This window comes from Podarcis liolepis (assembly GCF_965112155.1).
Source record: "Podarcis liolepis genome assembly, chromosome: 7".
NCBI classification, from domain to species: domain Eukaryota; kingdom Metazoa; phylum Chordata; class Lepidosauria; order Squamata; family Lacertidae; genus Podarcis; species Podarcis liolepis.
The window spans coordinates 35,449,579-35,476,394 of record NC_139561.1 but is presented as its reverse complement, the minus strand read 5'-3'; the positions used below and the strand labels follow the sequence as shown (position 1 = coordinate 35,476,394).

The 26,816-nt window shown below is 42.8% G+C and overlaps 1 long non-coding RNA gene across 1 annotated transcript; it reads right to left on the bottom strand.

Moving 5' to 3' along the window:
- Nucleotides 1–982: 982 nt before the first annotated feature.
- On the bottom strand, nt 983–26,761 carry LOC310711693. The gene is made up of 3 exons (XR_014528594.1): nt 26,618–26,761; nt 3,293–3,385; nt 983–1,265 (listed from the first exon to the last, which is right to left on the bottom strand). It is a non-coding gene; the product is annotated as an uncharacterized lncRNA (long non-coding RNA).
- Nucleotides 26,762–26,816: the final 55 nt, after the last annotated feature.

The window sequence follows — 26,816 nt, the reverse complement described above, 5'->3', positions numbered from 1 at the left end:
CACCCCATTTTAGCACACCAACAGTTGTCAAACAAGCCTCTTGACAAGTGTTCTTGGCTTTGCAGGAATTCCCCTCCGCTTGAAAGAATGATAAACCGGTCTGTTTAACCACAGTCATGTCTACCAGCTGCTTCTGTTTATTTACCCACCTTCCCTCCACTGAGCAAGAAGAATTTGCAGAAACAGCCATGCTGAATATGTTAAGATAGCACAAATGTTTGTTGGAATTTTCTGAGGGCTGAATGCAAAAGCTTCTGCATGGAGATTCTGTGGAGTGTGTGACAGCTATTGAGTCATTTAATTAAGAAGCTCCAGCTAATGGTGAAATACAAGAGCTGATCTTTAATGGTCCGTGAAATAAAGTCATTAAGGGGTGAGCTGTCAACAGAGGCTATTCACAGCAGGAATGGGCTGTTTACTAGAACTGCCACTGATGCTTTAAATTTACAAATAGACTGTATATTCAGCATACCTTAAGGCAGGGATGGGCAGCATGATACCCTTCAGGTTTTTCTTTATTACATTCATATCCCTACCTTATTTCCATCATGGGACCCAACAGGGTATACATGTGGTTCTCAGGCAGTCACCCATCCAGACACTGACTGGGCCCTAGCAAGGTGGTGGCTGCTGTGCCTTCAGACCCCATGATTAGGCATGATGGGAGTTGTAGTCCAACGTACCTTCCACATTTGCTACCCTTGCCTAAGGAATAACAAATCTGTGTTAAGTGATACTGTATGCTTTTGCTTAAGACCCTGTGTGTATTGCGTAAGGCCAAGGTCCCCAAATCCACCATATTTTGCCAGAACCCTAAAAAGTGTTAGTGGTAACCAAGTTCACTGGAAGTGTGCTGATGAGCTCTGGTGCACCCTCTGCCCATCTCTCTAACCCACAAATAACACCAGCAAAATAGCCCTTTGAAACGTTTGCTGCAAGCATGGTGAATTTAGCAAAAAAATCAAACAACTGAGAATCTGCATGATTTCTCAGTAATGGGGCTTTATTCCTTATACCATGAAAGGCCTGCACCAGGCTTGAGGGGTCAGCCCTCCACATAAGGGTGCTATAGTGGCCTTCTTGTGGGGGAAATGCTTCTCGGACCCTGGGAGTGCTGCTCCGATCGAGGCAGGTTACTTCCATTTCTCACAATGGCTTGCTGCTATTCTGCAGTGGACATTTCAGTACAACTTCCCCAGAGCTGGTGGCCGCAACATAGCAGAGGGGGAAAGAACGCATATTTCCCCCCCTTTCTTGTAGTTGGTCTGAAAATACAAGTGAGAAAAGGCCAGTTTTATTTCCTATTTGGCTCATAACCCAACACAAACTGCTACACAAGAACTGTATCCATCCTACCAATGAGATTGTCATTTCCAACTGTGCTGTGCTTACAGAACTCTGTACACACCTCTTCTTGTTGGGGCTTCCAGGTCAGGAGCACCCCAGACCCTGAGATTTCAGTGCCCAACCCTGAGACTTTGGGATGTCCTTTGTGGGTGTCATGGGGAGTGGTACCTCGTGATCCTTCCTCTGCACTCCCACCACTGAGCCCTGGAGACAGGTTAATTGGGAGAGAGGAGGTAGGAAGACTCATGAGAGAGTCAATGCAATAATTTGCAACCAGCTCCTGCCAGGATGATGCTTGCAAGGCACAAGTCCTCCCTCTGCTTCCTTGAGGGGACCAGGCAAGCCTAGAGACTTCATGTCAGCCCTGGAGGTCTGGCAACCCTATTCATGCACCCCTGAGCAGCTGGTGAGATGGGGCATGGCAATGGACATCTTGTCATTGCTACTAGGAAGGAATTTAGAGGCCTGCCTTCCCCCACCCTCGCCTCAACTTTTGTCGAGGGCAACAATACTGGTTTTGACATTCCAGGACTTCATCCGCTCTAGATCCTCTGAATGAAAATGGTCAAAATACTCAAGCAAACAAATCAACAGGAAATAGCTTATGAAACAGTTTCAACCAAGATTGCTGCAAAAACATAACAAGAAGAGGAAGAAGATGGTGGCAGTTGGAAAGCACAATTCTGGGAGGTGCTGTGAGTTCATCTCAAAGATACGCAAGGGAAAGGGAAGAACTTTAAGGCCCAAGCAAGTAGTGCAGTGAATTCAGGCAGGTCAGCTCAGGTTCTGCTATGAGTTTCCTCTTTCTTCATACATGAATTTCACATTCCTGTACTGTTGTGCTTTGGTAATGAACCTCATCTATTGAAAGCTTGGCCCGGCATCTTGCGACCACAAAGGGGCTGCATTATTTTGTGAAACTTGAACAAGATGATTTACAGAGCAGCTTAAGTCCAGGTCTTTGGTTAAGCTAATTGACTCAGCCAGCTTTGTTCCAAGTACTCTGTCTTAATTGGTTAGCAGCTCAAGCTGCTGGAAACCAGGCCTGCAAAAATAATACTGTAGCCTGGTAATAATGTCACTTAAGTCTAGCTGTGTTTATGTGGCATCTTCCTCATTGGACTTCCTAGATATGAAGATTCATGGCATGGTGTTCTGAGTGATACTGCTTGTATGCTTCTTATATTGCATCATGAGTGTTCTGTCAGTGGTGGACCATCAATCTGAAGCAACAATTTCCACTGATTCCCTTATCCCAGAGTCATTTTAGCATGTAATTCAGTTATAGGATGGAGTGATGAAAGAAAGACAGACATCTGTACAACCCCAAACAAATGTGACTAAAAGCTTTGCTTAGTGAAACCTCAGCCCAATAAAGGAGTGCGTCCCCCAACAAGGATATACTGCAGAACAGGGAAGGCAGAGCAGCCAGAGGTGGCTATTTAAAATGCAAGTACCAAAGGTAGGACTGGATGGAAGGGCCATACTCAGTGGGAGGTGCATGCAGAAGGCCCCAGGTTCAATGCATGACAGGGTTAGGAAGGACTCACACCTCAAACCCTGGAAAACTACTGCTGCTGATACTTCTTTGGCGATCACTTGTAGCTGAGTAGGATTGACTTCCATGAAACAGTCTTAACAGTGAGTCCGTAAGTGAGTGGAGGCCAAATTATGGATCCACACGTCCTTCCACAGTAAGCACATAGGTTTCCAGGCAGCAGTTGATCACGGTGAGCATTTGCCAAATGTGCCTTCCTCTTAGCACGTTTCTCCCTTTCATCCTGAGTTCGAGCGTCTTCAAAGTGTTGACAAAGCTGAGCTAGAGTGATCAGTTATCTGATGGCATAAGGATGTTTCCTGTGTTCCTAAGGGAAGAGCAGCTATAAATGCTTATAGCTCAGCGCTTTGTTCCAGCTGTGAAATACTGAGCCACAGCTGCCTTTACCTTTTCCCTCCACTTCTCTTCCTGTTTGTAAGCCTGTTTGTAAGGCTGGTCTTTCTGTTTCTTGTCTGCTATTTTTGTGTAAACCCACTCTGTCTATAAAGAAAGATAAAAAGGCAGCAAGCAAGCAAGCAAGTAAGTCATTTCCTTGCACAATGCCAACCCATGACCTAATTCTTCCCATACAATCCATTCCATAGCATCTTGGTTCTGGACTCCACACTCTTTTGCTCTCTTTAGGGAAACTGAAGGTGTGAAGCAAGGCTGGGGAGGGTAGGCGCCCTGAGGACAGCTCCAAGGGCCAGTTTGACAGACCTGACCCTCTCCCTGCCTGTGTGAAAGGAAGTGTTTTATCAAGATAGATGCTGTGAACTTGCAGGGTGCCTCAGCCAGTCAAGAAACAAGGCGTGCTTTGGAAGTCCTAGCGCAGAAGGGTTTGGAAAAAACAGGTGTAACCTTCCACCAGTAGGTGGAGATAAACCCTCGACAATGCTGGTTTCTTTTTAGTTTAAACTAAGCATTAGGCGCCAGATCATCAGGCCTGGTTACAGATATTTCAGAAGGGGGTAGCCTCGGCAGCCTGCCTGTTGCCACTTTGGTGCCCTGGTGATGGCACAGGCAAACATTAGGAAAAGGCTATCAATGGCTAATAGCCACAATGGCTATGTTCGACTTCCACTGCTGGAGGTTACATGGCTCTGAATGCCAATTGCTGGAAATTACAAATAGGGAGAGTGCTTTTGTACTCAGATTTTGCTTGCAGGTTCCACACAGGCACCTGATTGGCTGCTATGAAAACAGGATGCTGGAATGGATGAGCCATTGGCCTGATCTAACAGACTCTTCTTAGGTTCTCACACAAGCATTAAGAGGAGGTTGGAAGCTGCAGCAATGCAGCCTCTGTGAGTCAAGCAGCAGCAGGTGCTTGGGAGGGCAAACCAGGCATCAGCCCTGGGGTACATAAAGGTAAAGGGATCTTTGACCATTAAGTCCAGTCGCGGATGACTCTAGGGTTACAATGCTCATCTCGCTTTACTGGCCGAGGGAGCCGGCGTACAGCTTCCGGGTCATGTGTCCAGCATGACTAAGCCGCTTCTGGCGAACCAGAGCAGCGCACGGAAATGCTGTTTACCTTCCCGCCAGAGCGGTACCTATTTATCTAATTGCACTTCGTGCTATCGAACTGCTAGGTTGGCAGGAGCAGGGACCGAACAACGGGAGCTCACCCTTTTGTGGGGATTCAAACCGCTGAACTTCTGATCGGCAAGCCCTAGGCTCTGTAGTTTAACCCACAGTGGTGTGCATAGCCCCCAACAAATGCCTCTGTGTGCTGGGTGCTTGGCCTCCTGTTTGTATTACAATCGTCCTTATATTAAAACATTGAGTGAACATGAAATGCAGCTGCGCAATCCTAACTCACTTAATTTATCAGTGATGACACCTGAAAAGTTCTGGGGGAACACACATGATGAGGCAAAGTCTATTTCTAGGTGGGCATGTTAAGATCTGTGAAATAAAAATAACAGTATATTTTAATGACAGAAGTCCAACAGTGAGGGGCGAGCTCATTGTTTGGCAGGTACTTGCCTTCCCTGGTGCCACCCATGCAAGTTATTGATAAACAAAACCTTCTATATTTTGTTTTATCTTAAATTGCTCCCCCATTTTCAAACACTACTGGATGCAGGGAATGGATTTGCTGAAAATAAAGAAGAGATGTGATAGAGGGGACCGATTGTTTTTAAGGAAAAGGCTGATACTTTGATGTTTTTATTGTAATGATGGATGGATAGATAGATAGATGATAGATAGATAGATAGATAGATAGATAGATAGATAGATAGATAGATAGATACATGAGAGAGAGAGAGAGAGATCATACTAATGATTAATTGTGTTGTTGTTTTTTACTGTTTGGTGGTTTTCACCCTTAAGGAGGATGGAAAGCAGAGCTGGTGAGAGGTGTGGCCTAGGAGGAGTCCTGAGGGGGGCAGACAGTGAGGTCTGGAGGGCCACATTTGGCCCCAAAATCAGAAGTTCTCCACCCCTGTCTTAAGTGCTAAAGCCACAATGTTACAGACTGTGCCCAATACACCCCAACCACTTTACATTCTCTATCCCCACCACTTTTTTTTTTGGATAAGCGTGTGTTTTACTAATTTTTCAATTTAGCCTGTGAAATTGGAAGAGGGAAAGCATCCAGCCGCAATCATCTGGCATGTGTAAACTAACAGAGGGCACTTGAAAGCCTTGTTTACTCCAAAAAGACCAAAGAGAAACGCCAGCGGTGGCTGTCAAAACGCCCAACCAACATTCCACTCCTGCATCAGAGAGAACATTTGGCTCGTTCCCTGAACTTGTTATGCAATCTACGGGATGGGGCCCTGGGCTGCTGCTTTGGGAATATCTCCCTTACATAACATGGCATGGAGCCTTTCCTATGCAAGCTCACCAGGATCTTTCCTGGGACAAAACCCACCCCCTGCTTCTAGATGTCACACACACACAAGACCCCCTCCCCCCACTTATCCCAAGAATGATACTCGAAAGAGGGTAAGCTAAGGTTACCAGATTTTTTTCCCAAGGAATCTGGGGACACTTTTCAACTTCAATGGATTTCGTATGGGGGCTGATTTGTAAATCCGGGGACTGTCCCCGGGAAACGGGGACGTCTGGTAACCTTAGGGTAAGCAAATAAATACTCTTTTGCCTTTGGAACTGTGGTTATTGGAACATGGTGCTCTTGTTTTCATTTAAGTTGTTTAATTAAAGCCCTTTTGCTGAGTTCAGCGGCAGTGAGAGGGCAGGCCCTACCATTAGGCAGAGTTAGGCAGCTGCCTCAGGCTGCACATGCAGAGGGGTGGGGAACGGGCAGAGGTGAAATGCCCAGCGTGGCCTGGCCTGTGCTCCTCAAGCTAGGCTGAGGCGCTTGTAGGTGCAGTACTCTCAGCTCAATTACTGTCAAAGGCTTTTCTTTCTAGAATTCACTACACAGCTCAAACATAAATCAGTTTACAAGGTACGCAAGTCAGAGCACTATGGCATGTGGCTAGGCGTAATCTAACATATTGTCCCCAACACTTGACACACACCCTGAGCTCATCTTTTGAAGAGTAGGGTGGGTGCAGTGATTTACATGGTTGGTGCTTGCTTGCCTCTGGCAAGCAAGCAAACGAACCCTCCTGTGAGTAGGTTGGGTCTGCTTAAGTCAGTGCAGCCAGCATTGTATACCTGGAAGTGGAGATGTGTTGATCAGCTCACTGTCCTATCCATCCTGGGGTGCCTCCCTGGGGGTGCAAAATGCTCTGATGATGGGAGGCAGAGGTGCAGCTGCATCACCCGATTCCTCCTCCCCTCTCAGAATGTCCAACATGACCAAGGCAAGACTTTTCCCTGCCAGATCCCTCAGCCCCTCCTTAGCATCTGGAACAGTGCCCCCCAAACTACATCAACCCTCCCCAGGATTGAGTTCCTCATCCCATTTCTCCTCCCCATCAGAGGTCCAAAGGTTCCCCACCCCAATCTGAGGAGTGGGGAGTGAATCAAGAGTCTGAGATCCTGAGGTTCAGCTACAAGGCAATTTCAACAAGATTCCAAGTTGCTTGCCCAAGCACATTATCTGCTTATCAGTGGTTAAGCTGCATGGTTTCTTTATTTATAATATTGCTAAAAAGAAAATCAAATAAGCTTCAGAAATAGCCTTAGCTGAGGCCAGATAGCCAGCTCTGCTATTGCATTACTGAGAAGCTAATGTATTATGAACTGATGCCAAGATATTCCTGCGTAGCACAGAAGAAAGTAAATGGAAATTTCTATTTCTGGGATATGCTTTGCCGCATGCCATGCAATCATGGGAAATGTCAAGATCACAAAGAGTGCATAGATAACCCAGTTAATTAGGAATGTTGGTTTTTTTTTGTCCCGTCCCTCCAAATGGTTAGGATCTGAATATTGCCTTTATAGGATGGGTTAAAAAACAACAAGAAAAGAGATCAACAGACAGACCCCCCCCCCCAAAGTATTTTGTAAAGGAACTTCCAGAATGCTGGATAGAGAGAATGTGATTTTGCATTGGCAGTCAATCAGTTTTTTTTAATCTCCCCGCCAATTTATTTTGCAACCACATTAAGTTCCCAGGCTAATAGAGGACACTGGTAGAGAGGCCTTAAAAGTGATTGCATGAATTGATAGCTTAGCTGCAGAGATAGCAACAAACAATTAGCAAGTGCCTTGACGGTTTTGTGAGTCACCTGTGTGGAGCTCGCTGACCACCAATGTCCACAGACCAGAGTTTGAGAATCTCTGCTATTGCTGGAAACTAAGTGTTTGGAACATCTGTTCCTCCAGATGTTGATGAACTACAACTCCCATCATCTCCAGCCATTGGCCATGTTGTTGGAGCTGGTGGTGGGAGTTGCATTTCAGCAACAGCTGGAATGCAAAAGGTTCACCACACCTGCTAGGGCCATAGAACTCAGCAAAGCTCACATCCAACAGTTTGTGGAATGCTCTCCATGGGGAGGCTTGCCTGGCACCTTCATTATATATATTTAGGCACCAGGTGGAAAGGTTTCTCTATAACCAGGCTTTTGGCTGATTAACATTCTATGGCCTTTAAAATGTGGGAGGGAGGGTTTTTTGGGGCTTGTTTTTGTTTTATTGTGTATTTTATGTTCTCATTTTATATTTTTATATTGTGAACCGCTCTGTGATCTTCAGATGAAGGGTGGTATACTACTACTGATGATGATGAAATGGCTTTCAGGCAACACTGCTGGTGACTCTAGGAGACCTAAGAAAAGCAACCACAGTCTTATCCAGACACTGTCCAAGACTTGATTTGTCCTGGACAGTATCTGGATACGACTAAGATCGCTTTTCTTAGGTCTGCTAGACTCAGGTCTGGTACACTAATAAGTGCACAAAATCCTGATTTGATTGCAGCAATAACAACAGTTAATTGGGGCATCATTAAAAGCCAATTTAATATTTCCTCTATTAAGGGGAACCTAATTACTTTTCTCTATAATGACTGTAATTGGTTAATACAATGGCAAATATGATTGTTTTTATTTACATTCCAGTTTTAATAAGGGAATGATTAAATTAATCTCCCACTTTTTGCTTGAAATTGAAAAGCATTTATGTCATAGGTATTTTGGAGAAATTTCTGAATGTGTGAGGATGTAGTTATAGCATGCTTCATGTTAGCTTGGTTTGGGGTGTTTGGGGTTTTTCCCCCCTAGTGGCACCTTTTGGTACAGTGATTCTCAAACCTGGGAACAAGAATTAAAAGTGCCAAAACAAAGAAAGATCAAGGAAGGGAAACCATATATGGAAAGTTTGATATTCTTTTTTATCCTATGTAGAATCTACACACCTTAAAAAATGCTGTGAGAATGGTGTTTTTAAAAAGTTTTGAAAAATACATTGAATTGTCCATAGCTCACTGCTGCCATCTAGTGTCACATTTGTATGTTGCACTTTGCAACACACTTAAAACTTTTTATTTGCAGCTGTATAGCTGAGCCCCTAGTGTTGCTTAAAATGTGGCGGTTAAAAAAATTAATATATAAATCAGGCCTGCACTGGCTTTTAAAGATAACAGGCAGGTCACAAATTAGCAACACTGAAGCAGTCACCCTCATATTCCTGTCTTATGAAATTACAGCAAATGATCCAATAAACTTTAGATTTATTGCCTTCTTCCTCCCATCACTGATGTGTGACTTAATGCTGACACACACTTTCTTAAACAAAAGCAAAAACAAAACAAAAAGTGAAGCTCAGTTCCCAATAACATCTCACTCTCATAGTGCAAACTGTATCTTGCATTTTTAAGATGCAAAGTCATGCTGAATCCCAAACTGACTGCTGTGGTTATTGCAAAAGTGGCAACCAAATGGAACACCTGCCTAAACTGGATGTACCAGTTTGAGGCTAATTACAGAAGAGAAAGATCAAGGTTTTTACCCAGGAGGAGAACCAACCACAGCAGCATTGGGCAGCAAAGGATTACAGTGTCTCTATCCCAGGAATAGGGAACCTTGGGCCCTCCAGATGTTGTTGAACTACATTTCCCATCATGCAGCTATACTCGTTTGTGAGAAAGGCTTTGGGGGTAAACCCTGAGGGAAAATCTGTACCCTCTCCCTTGTGGTACACCTTTGAGAGAAGGAAAGGATAAGGAGTAAACCTTACATAAATCCGGAGTAGAGTTCCTAAGGCCTCATCAGTGAGACCAAGGTGGGCCCTTGACAACTGGGCAGCCTAGGACCTCCATATACACTGCCCAGGCTTGTGCTCTGCAGAGATTCACCCCAGGAGGCACGCTCAATTGTCTCTCAATTGTCTCTCGATAGACGGATGCCAACAACAACAACAACAAGAAATGCAATAGATCTAGATTCTCGGTAGTGGCGCCCTCCCTGTGGAACGCCCTCCCACCAGATGTCAAAGAGAACAACAACTACCAGACTTTTAGAAGACATCTGAAGGCAGCCCTGTTTAGGGAAGCTTTTAATGTTTGATGTATCATTGTATTTTAATATTCTTTTGGAAGCCGCCCAGAGTGGCTGGGGAAACCCAGCCAGATGGCCGGGGTATAAATAATAAATTATTATTATTATTATTATTATTATTATTATTATTATTATTATTATTATTATTATAGATTGTGTGTGGACTATGTACGAAAAGCAAGTACTCAGGCTCCATCGATTCTAGAATAAAATGTGTGCAAGCAGCCCAAGGCTGACCCTGCCCAGCAACAGCCCTGGCTTGACATAATAGTCATACCTTGGAAGTCAAACAGCCTAGTCCCTGAACGCTTTGGCTCCTGAACATCGCAAACCTGGAAGTGACTGTTTCGCTTTACGAATGTTCTTTGGAAGCCGAATGCCCCAACAGGGCTTCTGCAACTTACGACTGGCTGCAGGAGCTTCCTGCAGCGAACCAGAAGCCGCACTTTGGTTTCTGAATGTTTTGGAAGTCGAACGGACTTCCTAAAATATCTTAAAGACTGTTGTAAGATTGACGATGGCTGAGATGTTATGGTTATAAGAAATAGAGATTTGCAGCTGTAAATCATAACTTTAAAGAATGTAAAATGAAAATGAGCGAATTAATTGAACTAAGGGTTGCTGAGAAAGGGCTAACATAAGGATGCAGAAAAAGGGAGGTATGGGGAAGTCTGGGAAATAAGGTGTATGAAAATAAGTCTAAGAAATTATACGTGTTTATTTGTTTGTATGTTTTGTATTGTTTTGTTTTACTTTCTGTTTTATATATGCTTGGAAAATTAATAAAAATTATTAAAAAAAAAAAAAAAAGGAAGTCGAACGGACTTCCGAAACGGATTCCATTCAACTTCCAAGGTACGACTGTACTCATGAGTACTAAAAGAAAGGTGTGATCTTGCTCCTTATAAACAGAACTGTATATAGCCTCCAGACAAACTGCTTAGAATTTAACTTTTCCCACAGCCCTCTCCAGCTTGACTGCCACTATATTCTCAGCTTTGCTTCGGAGAATAGGATAGGAACAAGAAGACCATAAGGTCATAAGAAGACTCTGCTGGGTCAGGTCAATGACCCATCTAGACCAGCATTCTATGGCCGACTGATGCTGGTGGGAAACTTGCAAGCAGGACTTGAGCACAAGAGCACTCTCCCCTCCTATGGTTTCTAGCAACTAGTATTCAGAAGTATTACTGCCTCCGAGCCTTGAAGCAGAGCATAGTCATCATGTCTAGTAAAGGTAAAGGTACCCCTGCCCATACGGGCCAGTCTTGACAGACTCTAGGGTTGTGCGCTCATCTCACTCTAGAGGCCGGGAGCCAGCGCTGTCCGCAGACACTTCCAGGTCACGTGGCCAGTGTGACGAAGCTGCTCGGGCGAACCGGCACCAGAGAAGCACACGGAACGCCATTTACCTTCCCGCTATAAAGCGGTACCTATTTATCTACTTGCACTTAAGGGTGCTTTCGAACTGCTAGGTGGGCAGGAGCTGGGACCGAACGACGGGAGCTCACCCTGCTGCAGGGATTCGAACCGCCGACCATGCCATCGCTATTCTTCTCCATGAGCCTCTAGACAATCTCTGCAACAATGACATTCCACCTAACCATGGCAAGAACCACATGAGTTGGGCTCATCTCTGCAGCATACTCAATATAATTGTTAATTCAGCTCTGTTTCTTCATGAGAGGTGGGGGTGGGGGCATGGAAACATTTGAGAAAAGAACAAGCAGTACAATTTTAATCACTTACATAAACAGGATAAGGGTTGCTTTCCTAAATGTTATCCTGCATAACCTTTCAGTAATAACCTAGGCAAACATTACTTTTAAATGGCTGTAATTAATTAAATTAGAATAACACATCCCTCTTTTATTAAAATAAATAAACTAAAGCTGATGTTTGGCTAAAGACTTGGGTGCCACCCTAATGATTTTTCTTTTCTTTCTTTTTTGGATTCGTTTATTAATTTACTAGCTCAATAACTATTGGCTGCCCCTGGGAAATGTTTGTTAATATTTTATGTCATGTAAACATCTGGATCCAATTTAGCCAAGGAACATTTGTGAGTCAAAGCTGGCATCTTGCCAAGACAATCTTGTAGGTGCCTGACTATGAGATTGCTCCATTTGCATTATGCTTTGGAGATAAAATTACTATCAGTTAGCTTTGCTGAGATTTGTTTAAGACACGCCCCTGTCTCCACTTGTCTAAGCACTAAGCATCATAGGGAAAATGAATAAATGAAACCCTTTTAGGATTCTGCTATGGGAAAATTAAGGCATTAGTCAGGATATATATGGAATAATAAGGATTTGTTTGCTGAGGGAGTAGGCTGGCTTTGTTGATAGAGCAAACGAGGGTGTCAGAGAGAAAGTCAGGCTATACCTCACTACCTAACACTCTATTTTCTAAATTCAGAGAAGGCCCTTTGTTTTGTTTCAGTGGGAATGTCCCCTTCCACATACAGGCCACATTCACACCATGCATTTAAAGCTGTATGGTATCACTTTAAGCAGCTGTGGCTTCTGCCAAAGAAGTCATAGCCATAGAAGTCATAGTCTATAATAGGTGCTGTGCTAGGAATTGCTTGGAGACACCTGTCCCTCTTGCAGAACTTTGAACTAAATTTGAACTAAAACGCTAATGAATTTTCATGACAATTATTATTATTATTTTAGCAAACTGATGTGGAAATGCAGGAAAAATGAACGGAAATGAGAAACTAAAAGAAACTGAAATTGAGAGATTTTGCACATCCCTCCGTAGCTCAGTGGGAACTAGCTGGAACCATAGGGCTTGACCACACTTCCATTTGTCCTGCCACTTTCTGCTGGGGAAACCCACAGTTTATTGTTAAATCAGAACAAATGCCAATCAGTTTTTCTGCAGATTTACTTTCCCCCCATTTTTGTGGTAAACAGTGGGTTTTCCTGAGGAGAATGGTGGGACAAATGAGAAACTGCCCAAACTCACACCTAGAAAGCATGGGACAAGCAGAAGTGTGGACAAGCTCTTAGTCTTATCCATGTACCAAGCACTAGCTGATCTATGCAGATGTTGACCTTTTATTGATTCATAAATACAGCTACTGAAGTTCTTGTGACTCCTGCTGTTTCCAGGTATTAATGCAGACCCATTGTAAGTTATCCTCACATAGTGAGTACCCTTCTGAAACTCATGGGATACTACCAAGTTGTCTATAAGAAATGGTTACAATATTTGGGGCTTTTAAGTTTAGAAAAAGGTGAGTAAGTGGGGACATGATAGATGCACAGTGTGAAGAAAGTTGACAGAGAGAAGTTTTTCTCATAATACTAGAATCTGAGGCCATCTAATGAATCTGAAGGTTGGAAGATTTAGGACAGACAAAATATAGTACTTCTTCACATACGACATAGTTAAACTATGGAATCTGCTTCCCCAAGATGCAGTGATGGCCACCAACCTGGATGGTTTTAGAAGAGGATTAGCAAGTTCATGGGTAGGGCTGTCAATGTTCTACTTCCAATATGACCCAACGAAGAGGATGGGGAATGCTTAAAACTCAGTGGTAGAGTATCTGCTTTGAATGCGGAAGGTCCCAAATTCAATCCCCAGAAACATATCCAGATAAGGCTGGGGGTGTCCCCTATCTGAATTCATGAAGGGCCACTACCAGTCAGAGCAGATGATCCTGAGCTAGATGGACTAATGTTTCTATGATATTGGGAAGGAACTCTAGGTAATTAGCAGGCTCAGAGCAGGACAAGGAAGAATGAAGGATCACAAAAAGCAAGTAAATTTAGGCTACAGATTATATCTGAGGCCCAGCCAAAGGACTCGAAGCCAGAGCTGTTGAGTTGCTTTCCAACAGCCTCCTTCATCTTCCTTTCATGGAGACTGCCAAGAGTCTGGGCTCAATGAGTCTGGGACAGGCCAATTAGTCCCAATTGTGCTTATCTGAAAGTCAGTAGAGTGTAGCTATTTCCTTTATTCTAGGATGGGATTCCAAGCATGAGTAAAAGGGTTATACAAGCCAGCAAACTAATCTGCAAAACTCTCTTTATCCAACACCCACTTCATACATTTCAAGGATGGTAGTTGCTCCCCTAGTATCTATGAGTAAACGAGGTCTGCACCAGGTTTGCATTGGATGTCCAGGCTTTCAGACTCTTTTTTTTTGCTCTGCTTTAGGAGCAAAGGAAGCTGCGTTCTAATGAGTAAAATCACTGGTCCATCTAAGAAGCAGCTTTCCAGGGGTTCAGACAGGATTCTTTACCAGCCTTACCTAGAGATGACAAAGATCAAACCTGGGACCCTCTCTGCATGCAAGGCAGATGGCCCTTCCTTCAAAATTATTCTAGTCCTTGTGGTTCTGAATAAAGGATGTAATTAAATATTGACACAGGAAACTGCACTGAGTCAGACCATTTGTCCACCCAGCTCAGTATTGTCCATACTGACTGGAAGTGGCTCTCCAGGCAAAGGACGTTCCCAGCCCTACCCAGAAATTGTGGGGATTGAACCTGGGACGTTATACATGCCATGTCTGTGCTCTACCATTGAGTTGTGACTCATCAGGCTTAGGAGAAAAGATGGCTCCCAACCTCCTTCCCTAGGCAGTGGGACCCAGCAGGGCATGGGAAGCGGCAGCAGCTCTGTCATAGATTCTCCACCTGCTTACCATGTAATTTCTGTCAATCAATTTCTCTGTTAATCCATTTGTCAAGTAATATTTTTGTTATCAGATGTTTTGTTATCAGAGCTCAAAATAGGAGATGATGCCAGACAGCTGACAACATACAACTTACTTGTTCCTTTATTTCATTTTCCTTCCTTCCTTTAAAATATGTACACTAGAGGTTGTGAGCCTAGGTCCAAATATGGAACTCCAGTCCCCTTCATCTGACCCTCAGGTATCTCATCAGGCAATGCCCACTCCCCAGGCCACACCCTTTCTCTCCAGGCTGCACCCCCTCATTGGCCTAGATGATGTGCTTTTCCTCAGTTTAGATCAGGGCTAGGCAACCCAAGGCCCGTGGGCTGGATGCGGCCAATTGCCGCCTCAGTCCAGCCCACAGACGGTCTGGGAATGAGCGTGTTTTTACATGAGTAGAATGTGTCCTTTTATTTAAAATGCATCTCTGGATTATTTGTGGGGCATAGGAGTTTGTTCATTCCCCCCACCACCACAAAAAAAATATAGTCCGGCCCACCACATGGTCTGAGGGACGGTGGACCAGCCCATGGCTGAAAAAGGTTGCCGACCCCTGGTTTAGATGGATGAATGGCCTGCCTCAGTATAAGGCAGCTTCCCTAGGCAGAGCCGTGCCTCATTAGTAGAGCAAATGCTTTGTAGAGAGAAAATCCAAGGTTCAATCCCAAATGACATCTCCAGGTATGAATTGGAAAGACTCTGTAGGAAGCCCAGGAACATTATTGCCAGCATCTCAAGATAGTAGCAGACTTTGGTAATATGGTGCCCTGAGCGAGGACAAAATTTGGCACCCTTCCCCAAAATACTTCTCATTTTCACAATAATTCCTTTTAAAAAAATTATTATTATTTTGTGCCCCCTTGGCTCAGTGTCCTCTGTGCTCACACCACCGTAAATCCAGTATTGCTCAGGACAATACTGAGCTAAATGGACCAACCGTCTGACTCACTTAAAGGCAGCTTCCTATCTTCCAAAGTCATCGCTGACAATTACTTCTCATCTGCCTTCAAGTACAGAGTCATTTTGTCCACATTATTCTCTGCACTCCCAAAGTGCTGCATTAACTTGCTTGCTATCAGCCACAGACACCAGACGGGCTCTTTTTCTATTAAAAGACTGCTCATAAATGTGAGATATAGCATCATTTAAAATCCATGCAACATCTTCCTACCTGGCAGTTTAAATTTAGAATTTTATGCTGTCAATAAAAAACAAACAAAAAAACCACATGCAATTGTTTATCATCTGCCTTGCTTCAGGCATTTGTAAGTCAATCTCAGATGTAGCAGGTGCTTGTCTCTTAAATTTGGGAGTATAAAGATATAGTGGATTTTTGCCACTCTCTCCACTGCAATCAGGTGTCTTGGTAGTTTAGGTAAGTTTTTCACTGTAGCAAATAATAGCAAAGTTTTGTGCCAGCAACTGTTTTAGTTCTAACACTTAATCCACAGTGTGTAGTCTCTCTTTCTGGAACGCTAGAGATGGCAAAATAAGCATACTTTCCTACACTCTAGAATTTTGCAGGAAGATCATTTGTACTCATTCGCCCCTACAAAAAACCCTCAAAATTGCTTCTAAAATGTATTGCTGCATTACAATTTTTACTCTACAGTAGTGGTCTCTAATTTGGCACCATAGTGCCTTTCTTTGTGGCTGCCAAGGCCCCCTGCTGCTCCCACATTTTAAGAATTGTGTCTTGGTTTGGTTGGGGAGGGTTGCCTCTTGTTTTTGGGGTAGAGGGGGCTGTTTTTGCCTGTATTTTGTTTTGGCACATATGTCTTGCCTTGTGTAATTTTGGTTCCCCTCCTTTTTTAGGGTGGGTTTTTTTGAGCATCTTTTTGGAAGTGGGTATTTTGTGGTGTCCATGACAGTTTCTTAAGATTTCCAGATGTGCCTCTGGTCCCCAAAAGGTGGGGGGTTGATTTTTACACCCACCACACCCACCCACCCACAGTCTTGTTGCTGAGCAACGCGCAGGGCTCAATGGAGTGGGAGGCCAGCCAACCAGAAAAGACTCTGAGGTGAACTTGCCTGGAGGCAGAATCCACATCCAAAGTCAGGTCCAGTCCTAGGGTCAGGCAAACAGTAGAATCATAGAGTTTGGAAGAGACCACAAGGGCCATCGAGTCCAACCCCCTGCCAAGCAGGAAACACCATCAGAGCACTCCTGACATATAGTTGTCAAGCCTCTGCTTAAAGACCTCCAAAGAAGGAGACTCCACCACACTCCTTGGCAGCAAATTCCACTGTCGAACAGCTCTTACTGTCAGGAAGTTCTTCCTAATGTTTAGGTGGAATCTTCTTTCTTGTAGTTTGGATCCATTGCTCCGTGTCCGCTTCTCTGGAGCAGCAGAAAACAACCTTTCTCCTTCCTCTATGTGACATCCTTTTATGACATCCTTTTATATATTTGAACATGGCTATCATATCACCCCTTAACCTCCTCTTCTCCAGGCTAAACATGCCCAGCTCCCTTAGCCGTTCCTCATAAGGCATCGTTTCCAGGCCTTTGACCATTTTGGTTGCCCTCCTCTGGACACGTTCCAGTTTGTCAGTGTCCTTCTTGAATTGTGGTGCCCAGAACTGGACACAGTACTCCAGGTGAGGACTGACCAGAGCAGAATACAGTGGCACTATTACTTCCCTTGATCTAGATGCTATACTCCTATTGATGCAGCCCAGAATTGCATTGGCATCTATGTGGCAGTCGATCCAGGGGTCAGGGAATCCGATGCTCTTGGGGTCAAGAGTCAAAATGAGCAGGAAGCAGCAAGATAGAACCAGGAACCACAAGTGTTGCAACCAGCATCTGACTGCTGCTGGAAGCTCTGCTTAAGAAGGCTGAAGCCACCTAGTTCTCATCAGCACCTTCTCCTTTGTGTCCTTGAAGGCTGATCAGCTGCAGGTGGAGTCACTCTGCCTTCAGGTTACTGTTCAGCAGGTGAAGCGACACTCACACATATACGACCCATGACACTCACACATATACACTCATATATACACTCATATATATTGACAATGTGTGGCCTCCAGGCATTGTTGGACTACAACTCATAGAACCATATAATTGTAGAGTCTGAAGTATGGGGGTGATAGGTGTTGTATTTCTAGACATCTGGAGGGAACGTGTTTGGAGAATGTATTATTATTATTTATGAAATTTGTATATTGCCCTTAATCCAAAGATCACAGGGCGGTTCACAAAATATAAATATAAATTAGGAACACAAAACATTAAAAAAATAGCAAACCAATAAAACCCTTCCTACAAACACATTTAAAAGGCCATAGGAAATGTTACCAGATTTTTTTTCAATGAATCCAGGGACACTTTTCAACTTCAATGGATTTTGTATGGGGACTGATTTGTAAATCCGGGGACTGTCCCCGGGAGACGGGGACGTCTGGTAACCTTACCATAGGGAACCCAGTCAGAGGGGCAGCATATACGGTAAATAAATTATTGTTATTGTTAACAGCCGAAAGCCTGGTTATAAAGTAACATTTTCACCGGGCACCTTAACATAGCTGTCAAAGTTTCCCTTTTTTAAAAGGAAATTCCCTTATTCCGAATAGGATTCCTCTCAAGAAAAGGGAAAAGTTGACAGCTATGCACCTTAAGATATGTAATAAAGGCTCCAAGTGAGCCCTTCTGGGCCCTGGTGAGCAAGTTATTTTATTCAGTAGTTTACTACATGTGTCGCCCTGCCTGCCCCTGCTGCCACCCAGTACAAACTCCTTCTCATACCTCTTGCAATGGGAATTAATCGGCCGTGGCCTGATGACATTTTCATTTCCCAGATCCATTTATTCCTCACCCCTACTAATTCATCAAAAGTGCTCTCTGCTTCCTTTTCCCTTCCCTTCCCTACTTCTTTTACCCCTGTGGAGCATCTGATTAACACGAGGGCTAGAAGTAAAGAAAAGACAAATCATGCAGTATCAGCGAGACTTAATTTACAGCCACTTCAGCATTGGGCTTTATTCCTTTTGTTGTCCTACAGCTATTCCAGAGAATTTGGGATCCTGCATATAAAATTGAAGATATTCGATTCTAGTTAAGAATCTTTCTTTCTTTCTTTCTTTCTTTCTTTCTTTCTCTTTCTTGTTGGGAGATTCAAAGTTGGGTACTAATTAAATTTGTCCACTAGGTTCAAAGAGCTCAAGGCAGAAATGTGGAGATTTCGACATCAATCATCTCCAGGCTTTACTCTTCTGAGGGGTTTCCAAACTGAGCTTCTGTAATAATCAGAAAGGTGATAAAAGGAATGGTGGGTGGACATCAGCTATTTGCAGACTCAAGCTGAAGGATCTGCTTGTCAAAATGACAGCTGAGGAATTACATCTGAGCAGACAGGCATTTAAACAGATTGACTTCCTATCTTGGAAGTGCAAAACCTCCCAATGACTCACAGAGGAAACTAGGGACATACTGGTAAAATCCTTGATCTCACTGGAAGCGTTACTGCCCTGGCTGCCTCATGATATATATGATATATATTCTACTCTCTGTTACTAACCTGCACTGATAGGTCAAAGATACACTAGAAAAACATAATCAGGTCCAGCATTAGGTAGAGATGTTGGAGAATTCAGACAAAAATGAAAACAAGAATGAAAATGTTGCTGATGTTCACTTATTCAGCCCATGCCCAAAACAGAAATGAATGCAGTGAATAAGATTGGTATTTGCTGCTGTTGTTGCTTTCGGTCCACAAATGTTAGTAATTGATTCCACACACCCATTTGCATTGCATTTCCTTAGCACTGAAAATAATAGGGTGGAATATCATAAGTTACATTTTGCCAGTGTGGAGAGTAAATCAAATAATAGAGTTTTTGGTGAAATACGAACTGCAACAGAACAGAAACTTATCTGTATGTGGTAACTATGGGGTAGAATGGGAAACGATGCCTTCTTGCATCCCTAGCACCAGGGGCTGGCATAACTGGGAACATACTAAAGCTAAACCACTGGAGCCTCACAGTCTTGTCTTCTGCTGGGCAATGGTGCAGATCATGCCCAGATGGAATGGAGAATTCAGTGCGCAGTGATGACAGTCGTGACTTGTAAGCAATAGAGGCCCCACTGAGCATTTTCTAGCATAGTCTCATGTCCTACTTTATAGAGGACAATCTACTGTTTGAAGAAGCATAGGAAGGCAGTTCTCTATTTGAAGATGTCCTTGATTTGAAGGGCTGCCCAGTTCATGTCCAGTTTAAAGATAAAATGACCCCTAAGACGGGAGATCAGGAGTCTTATTGTCAATCAGGAACAGTGAGTAGCTGGACAGCAGACTGAGCAGGCACGTGTGCTACCTGGTCAAAGTCTTCCTCACTGTTGTGAGACAGGCTGTATTTCTATTTGAATTGCAGTCATTAGTTCTAAATTTGCACATAGACCTTAGCATATGCTGATTTTATGCAAATGCATGCCCTCTTTTCTCTATGGTATGTTTCCTTTGGGTGGGTAGGGGGAAGCTAACGCATAAATGGTTACCCTAAGTCCCTGCACACCTTTGAGCCAACACTGCATCCAACTGTCCTACAGTTTGCTATTAAGAGTACAAAATGAGCCTCACTGGCATAGGAAAAAGCAGGCTATCTGAGATGTAGCTGGGGCTTTTGGTTCACAGACACAGCAAGGCGCATTTGTACAGGAGCAACAGTGCCTCGGGCTGCACGGCATAAATTTAAAGCATGTTCTCTCTTCATGATGCAATCGGTGGTGTCCAGATCTGGCTGGCAGGAAAAGTGCATGCCCCACCCTTTGCTTGAGGATGTGCTGTGTAATGCTTCTGTTTATCCCCTCCAGGCCAGCTCGAGCAGGATTTATTCCATACATTATTGAAATGGATGTTTATTTTACTCTGTGCAGATGTCCGGACAATGCGCCAGCTTTAGCTCGTTTATAGAGAAAATTCACTTTTCAGCAGTATCCACCAAAAGCACTGACAGAGCTTACAAAAGGATTTCAGTTGACTGCCTCACTGCACACTGTGGTCATGTCATTTCCTCATGTGTATACACGCAGACATACAGATCAAAATACTTTGGAAGGAGGGTATCTTTATGAGCTGATGAGTGATAAATTTTCTTCCAGGCAGAACTCTGAATGTACTTTTTTTGTTTTTGTTTTTTAAGAAGAAGGTGGTGGTGGGGCAGGAGGCTTGAGATTTATTTCAAACAGAAGAGCTTAAGGGATTTTTGTATTTAATTTTGTGTTTACTTTGGGGCATATATTTAACCTTGCACGGATGAAATCTAGAGCGCCTTGGCTCAAAGTCAAGAGAGCATATTTCCTATTTTCTAAGGAGGACACTGGTCACAGAACCAACTCTCTGAGGACAAAGTAATAGAACACCACAGCCTATCGTGAATGCAGTGGTTTTAATAAATAGAATTAAGGAGACACTGCTGGCAAAGCTCAATATTACCATACCAAATTGGATAGCTAACATAATCCCGCTGTATTAACTTTCTTTGAATGATCCTGCCGCAGAGGAGACAACCCTTTCCAAATGCATCTCATGAGACTCAGAATAATATGATTATGGTGACTTCACCAATGAAAAAGAAGCTTGTAGGCTCCAAGGTTTGTTACGTAACAGTAGAATAGGAGGAGGGAATCTCAAGCCCAGGGCTAGAATGCAGTGTTCAAGCCTTTGCTATCTGGCCCTCATGACTCACCATAGGCTCAGGAATGGAATGTGGCTCTGCAAGTTTATGAGGCCCCTGAGACTTTTCCCAGGACACGCCCCCCCCCCCTTGAGTACTTTGCCTTGCTGGAATATGTCTTTGAACTGTGATAACGCTTCTTGTTTGCCTGGATGAAGAAATGTGTGTATACATAGGGACAAGTGAGTGCATGCACACATGGAAAGCTGATTTTTGCATGGTTGAAGCATAGCTTACTGTACAAGATCATATATTTTGCTCAGTTCACTTTTGCCTCTGGCACCGCCCACCACTAGCATGGGACCCTTGGGAGGTTGCATGGGACCCTTGGGAGGTTACTGTATTGAAAAATAGTACTGGAAGACACAAGATCTACCCACCTGGGAAGAATGGCAGATGAAGCTGATGGACTACATGGAGTTGGCAGAAATGACTGGCAGAATCCGAGACCAGGGAGAAGAGTCGGTGGAAGAAGACTGGAAAAAATTTAAAGTTTATTTACAGAAATATTGTAAAATTAATGAATGTTAGAAGGATGCTGGAATGAAGTTATATGGCCTTAGCAGAAATGTTATAAAGAATTAAGTAAAAATAGATTGTTAATGGGTCAAAGTGGAAATTTAAGGTTAGATTGTGTTAAGATAAATTATAGAACAAAAATTAAGAAAGATGGAAAGGATTTGCTGAAATAGCTAATTGAACAAGAATACAAAAAGGGAGGTATGAGGAGGTCGATGATACAAGTAAATGAAAGGTAGAGATATAGAGATATTGGATGTGTTTTTTAAATGTTTTTGCTTTTCTTGTTGTTTTGTTGTATTGGTTTTTTTTGTTTTTTCTCTTTATTTTTGATGTATTGTGAACTTTTTATTGTTTCTTTCTTCTTTTTTCTGTAACTATTAAACTTTTAACAAATATCTTTAAAAAAAAAACAACCCTCATACTTATTGAAAAAGGTTCCCTAGCCTAAAAGCAGAAGTGACACTGTAAGTTGGCAGGCTTCTAAAACGAGATTATCTTCCTTGAATGAACTATTGTCACTGTAGGCATTCATCTCAATGAACATTATGCTTCTTTGGCACTCAGATGTGCAACATGACACAGCCTGCATTCAGACAGCGCCTTATTCCATTTTCCTGATGTTTCCTTATCTGATAATTTACATGTTTTATGTGATCTTTCGTGTGACTTAAACACTACTTCTAGAAATCTACAGGAATGTGGTGGAAGTTTAGCCTTCATTTCTGTGCTAATTGCTTCCAGAACAAAATCTGTTTGCAACCCCATTAACCCGCAAAATCGTGGGAGGTTTGTAAGATGCTAGTTCCCTGAGGTTTTCATGGATCATACACTGGGACGAAATTTGGGATTGTATTCTGGCATACAGTTCTTTCCTGTCGTTTTCATGGAGGAACCGTAGGGAAAACAGAAGTGCACATCTGCATACACAGCGGCAACATGTCCAATGATGCCGGCTGCTGTGTCACACCATAGTCAAGGATGTGAATGAAATTTAGGGGGACATGGTGATACATCAATAAAAAAGCCACAGTTCCATAATGAAGCAGGTAGCGAAGTGTAAAAGGAACATTAGAAAATGGCACAGCACTAGCATTATAACCAGGAAAACTAATGCAATAATCCTGTCTGGATGCAGCCATTAATGTCTTTTTTACAGTCCCCTCACTGCTCTGTAAAATCAGCCGCATTAGGGTAATACACACACCTGACTCCTTCCCCCCTCTCCTTCCTGCTCCTTAACCAGAGGACTGTTCCTCTTATCCTTTGACTCCTAAGTGTACTCAGACAGCTTTAGAGTGGGCCTTTGTCCAAAGCTTCTTGGAAGTCCAATGCATAATGGACCATCACTATTACATTCTCAAAGTAACTCTAAAGGGTTAATGAGAAATGAGTAGACTTTGCACAAGATTTTTCTTCAGCAAGACTTGCTCTGCATCTGCATTATACATGTAAATCAGTAGCATAATACTTTAAACTGTCATAGCTTCCCCAAAGAATCCTGAGAACTGTAGTTTGTTATGGGTGTTAAGGTTGTTAGGAGGTCTGTATTCCTCTCAGAGAACAATAATTCCCGGAGTTCCTTGGGAATACGGATTGACTGTCAAATGACTCTGAGAACTGTAGTTCTGTGAGGGGAACCAGGGTATCCTAATAATATTCATAAACTATATTTTCAGTTAGAACCCATTTCCATTTCCATTTTAAGTGGACTGCCTTGAGTGGCCACCCCACTCTACCTCAAAAACACTTCCAGGGTCCTGGGAATGTGGTCTTTCAGAATATGCAGCTCAGGGAAAAGAAATGATTGGGAATCCCAGACACAGTGATTCAACAGCATTGTAAAGATGCTTAGCATGAATGGTAGGGAGCATTAAGAGTATTAATGGCTGTGCAGTCCAAGGTAAGGTATTACTTTCCATAGTGCAGGCTGCATTTCATCAAATATTGGGAGCACTGCTGTCTAGTTTCCCAAGAATTCTCAACCTCAGAATGAGTGAGGAACCTCCACTCATGTCTGCCAAATCTCAGTCACAGTTGGAAAGAGGCTCATTCATTTGGCCTCTGTTTCTTGCCAATTTCTGAAGTGTTGTACTCTCATGATAAAAGGTTTTGCAATTGGTCTCAAGCAGGGGCATTTAAAACATTGCCTAATTTTGTAAATATTTCCCCTCGTTTTACACTTGTTGCCCAAAGCCATATTACACTAGGGTGACTAGTGAGCTATAGCGGAAGGAGAAGACAACAGCTTCGCAGGAGGTTTTGGAGAAGTCATAGAGGTTAGTCCAATTATGAATATGCAAATCAGATAGGCTAAATGAACAGGCTATTTGTATTATAGCCAACAGGAGAGCAGGGTTTTGTGCATAAAACCCAGATTTCTAACACAATAGTTCGGATAAACTGGTGGGATGAAAGAATGATGGGTTGGATTGGAAGAAGAAAGAGAGTGGAAAAAGAAGGGAAGGAAAGACAAGAGTTGTGATTATTGTCAATTATAGCTATTGTTTATTGCCAATCATTTATATCTCACTTTGCCATCTAAAAGAGGAGTCCCCAAACTGGTTTGCAGACCTTCAATGGTCTGTGAGTTTCATTCAGGTGGTCCGTAGAGCATCTGTGGATTTATGGTTGAAGATGGCACATTTATCACATTAAATATTCCTACTGACTTTTAATTCATATTTTTCATATTTTTATTGCTTCTTACATTGAGTTTTTATTGTATTACAATTTGAATTCAAATTTGAATCCAACAACATATGGAGGCACACATCCCCTACCCCTGACAAGTAACCCATGATCTGATGTCATCGTGTCCAGGAGAGGCTAGTCCAATACATGTAATCTTGTCCAGAAGAGGCTAGTCCTGACCCTCTCCGGAGGGTGGCAACATGAGAACAGGCCTTTTAGGAGAAATGGAATAAATTGTTGTGTGAATGCATTGCATTCCTGCAGGCATGTAATGCATGTATTGGACTAGCCTCTCCTGGACAAGATGGCTGCAGATCATGAGTTATTTGTCAGGGGTAGGGAATGTGTGTCTCCATATGTTGTTGGACTATAAATCTCAACATCTCTGGCTGTTGGCCATGCTGACTGGGTCTGATGGGAGTTGCAGCCCAACAACATTTGGAGGGCCACATGTCCCCATTCCTGCTATTGGGAAAGTGATCTAACAACTGTTAAGTGGTGGCAGAGAAGCAAAACGAAGCCTTGGGGCTATTGCTCACCTCCAGAAATGCTGTCAATAGGTAAGAGAATATTTAAGTACATGGGAAATCAACATAATAAATGAATTATATAGCTTAGATTGTAGAATTTAATGACAATAAATTCATTATCACGAATACTGATTTAGCAGATAAGCAAACAGTTCCTTATCTAATGAAATGGCACGCAAGGTAATTGGCACCCAAGGTAATTAATGACTGTATCTACTTTACTGCACCTAATGTACTGGAATGCAAAAGTAATTGTCCTCCAATCTCAGGAAATTATAAATCATCAGAGTTGATTTACATTATCTAGTATTACTAAACTTAAGAGCAGAATTTATCAAACATTTCCATAATTCAAAACAAATGTCATTTATTACAACAATTAATAGATAATCTAATACTTAAAACAGATAGCTCACTTGAATGTTTCCATTACAGTAGTTTCATTCTGGTTAAATCATAATTTAAATCAGGAATGGGGAAATTTTTAGGCTAAGAACCACACTGGGAAGGCACATTCCACTGGGCAAGGCCAGACCAGCATATACAAACACATGCCCTTAAAACACAGTTATTACAGCAATGGGGTTTGACAATAATTCCGGCCAGTATGACCAACAGTCATGGATTATGGGAGTTGGAGTAGTCCCTCAGTGATTATGAGAGTGGAGGGTTCTCTATCCCTGGCATATAATGTGGGTGGGTTCTTTGTTATTGCCTGATTGGTAGGTCGGTGAGAGAGAGAGAGAGCGAAAGAAAGAAAGAAAGAAAGAAAGAAAGAGAAATAAGGTGGAGTGGAATTCTAACTCAAGAAGATAATACGAAGCACCCAACACATTATGCCAAATCGTGGTTGGTTGTGGTCTGTTGTTCAGTGTTAGACACCCAGACCAAGAGGTGAGCCAAACAAAAATATGATAAATGTATACGATGTGTTCTGGAGCCTGATATAATAACAGTGTGTGTGGATGTATTCACTGGTGCAACCACCTCTTTTTCCGCTGCCCATGTCAACCATTTTGTGCTGTATCTTGTACCAAGATACAAGTACCAGCACATTTTATTTTTAATCAAAAAAGTACTGTATGTACGCGCGTGCGCGCGCACACACACACACACACACACAATTATGGATCATATCCAATGTTAATCCTACTCAGAACTAGTCAGAGTAGGTTCACTGAATTTAATGGACTTAATGTTACCCATGTTTATTGATTTCAGTAGGTCTACTCTGAGTCAAGCAAAAATGGAATATAACCCAACATAATAATCATTTCAGTCCTCTTTCAAAAAGCCTTTTAAAATATTTCTCAGTCAGTATCCGTTCTTTTAAACTGTTTCTAGATTTCCTGCTGTTGTCCCCAAAATTGTTTTTATATGCAGATACGGTTTCTGTATACATAACTTCTACATACGTCATTACTGCACATTGCAAATCGCTTCTAGAGGCCTCATGGGAAGCAAATAATAATAATAATAAATAATAAATAATTTTGAAAGTTTATTAAAATTAGCTTGAAAGTTAATTTCGTAAACATTTCTGCCTTAAATGGTTAAACTTTACTATTATTTCCTGTTATTTAAATATCACAGGACATTATCATTATTATTATTATTATTAAAGGAGATCCCAAGTTAACAACCATATATTTCAAGATTAACTAGGTGAGAGGAATAAATCTTGTCTCACCTCAGTGAAGGATGAGGTACATCCAAAAGCTGAGGAGGCGGCGCCACAAATCCATCTAATTCTATCCTCCCTCCACCTAACGCCGCTCATTCCCCGTCAGGCGAGGTCTCGTGCGCGTGCGCAAGGAGAGCGAGCCAGCTCTCTGTTTCTGAGCTGCAGCTGCTGCCCTTAGCCGGGGTGCGCGCGCACGCGCGAGGGA